Source organism: Aplysia californica, unplaced genomic scaffold (assembly GCF_000002075.1).
Source record: "Aplysia californica isolate F4 #8 unplaced genomic scaffold, AplCal3.0 scaffold01177, whole genome shotgun sequence".
Taxonomy (NCBI): Eukaryota; Metazoa; Mollusca; class Gastropoda; order Aplysiida; family Aplysiidae; genus Aplysia; species Aplysia californica.
The window spans coordinates 122,923-124,857 of NW_004798447.1; positions in this window are offsets into that span (position 1 = coordinate 122,923).

A 1,935-nucleotide genomic window follows, 5' to 3' on the forward strand; every position below is an offset into this window, starting at 1 on the left:
GTTTGTGTGTGTGTTTGTGTGTGTGTGTGAGTGAGAGAGAGAGAGAGAGAGCATGCCACAAGCTGTGACTGCAATGTTGGGTTGTACAGACACAGTGGTCTGTGTGTAGGACCACGGTACCGACCTTGGCTAGAACATCGTCCTTGTGATGTGGATTCATGGTTGGTCGAGGCCAGAACAACCCAGTGATGGTGGTGGTGATGATGATGATGATGATGGTGATGATGATGATGATGATGATGATGATGATGACGACTTGAGCATGCAGTAACCAAATGAGACTGACGATCCCAAAAGTCCATCAGTGTATCAATTACTCTATTCCGTCCTCTCCCTTGAATTTCGTGGAAATATCCACAAAGGGTTGATAAGCTTCAAAATAAAATATTATATATCTCTAGAAATTGAAGAACTTATTATTCTTTAAAAACATTTTGTACTTGATTTATTAATCATTTTAAGGTTATTTAAGTGGTGGCATCAACATATGTAGTGAAAAATTCAAGAAGTTTGAGAATAAAATGAAGAGAGTATACCCTTTATCATGAGGAAATCACTTGAAACTCAATTTCAGTTGTAAATTAACTAAAAAGAAAGATTTTTAATTATAGTAGGTCTAATGTTTCCCCATGAGTCAAGGACTATGCTGACATTTAACCTACTTGTAATCACAGGCCAGTCTTCTAAGATAAGCAGTTGGTCGAGCCTAATTCTAAATGTCAATTGATAGACACTTTGACGTATCTGAGAGTTTTGTGTTTATCCGAAGGCCACAAAAGAAAAACTATCCAATTCACATTTAGTTTTTGTCGAAATCATTGCCTTTTTGCTTTTTTTGCATATGTGAGGCAGCAAGGTGGAATCAGGCTCTCGTCAATTTTTGAGCATGTAGAGTTATTGATATCATCTTAATTGTCGTTTTTAGGGTGAAAAAAATATCCATTTATCTTGAAAACAAGTCGAGATATGCATGTGCGAAAGAAGGAGGTGGGGTTCACTTATTTTCAGAGGTAAAATTAGTGAGAAAATGGCCGACAAAGATTAGTTATTTCCTTAGCTTAAGAGTCCGTGGTAACTGAAAATTTACATTTCTTGTGCCTTTAATCAACGTTTTTCAGAAAAATCCACACAAAAATGAGTTTTTTAATAGGCAAGAAAGGTGTTGAGCCAAAAAACAAAAATTCGATAAAAATTCACAAACCTGCGGAAAAATGCAAGTTTCTTCACTTTGATTATTTTGACGAGAGCCTGATTCCACCACGCTGCCTCACATATATATGTAGCTCTTTAAAGCTTGGTTTGGAAAATAAGAACACAACAGAAAGCATATTATTGCACGAGCTGTTTTGGGGATTTCAATTTATTTTTCTTAAATATACATGTCATGCAGATTTTATTTTGATCTTGGTTTGTGTTCCGGCATAACTCTTAAGGCAAACACTCACACATGACGTAAGTTTGATCTCAATTTCTCTGCTTTATGAGAGTATTTTGTTTTAGGCTAAATGCTTTTTTTCTACCCTCCAATTGTCAATTTGTTTTGTTATATAATTCATTCTTTTTACTACTATGTATGTACCAAATTTACATTGTTGTTATGATATTATGATGACTATTTTGAAAATAAATTGTAGATTCTAATTTAAGATTTGATACGTCAAAATGAGTGGTCTTCTTGTTTCTCCTATTTTAAGAAACGTTTGTGGACATAGATAGGTGTTGGTCGATTTTATCGATGGGCAGCAGCGTCCTTTAGTTTATTAAGTGTCTCTGAGTACAATGACAATTTGCCTCACATGACTTGTAACGGATGCTGGCACACTTAATCTCTCACTCATATACGCACGCACGCACGCACGCACGCACACACACACACACACATACACACACACACACACACACACACACACACAAACACACACACATAAACACACA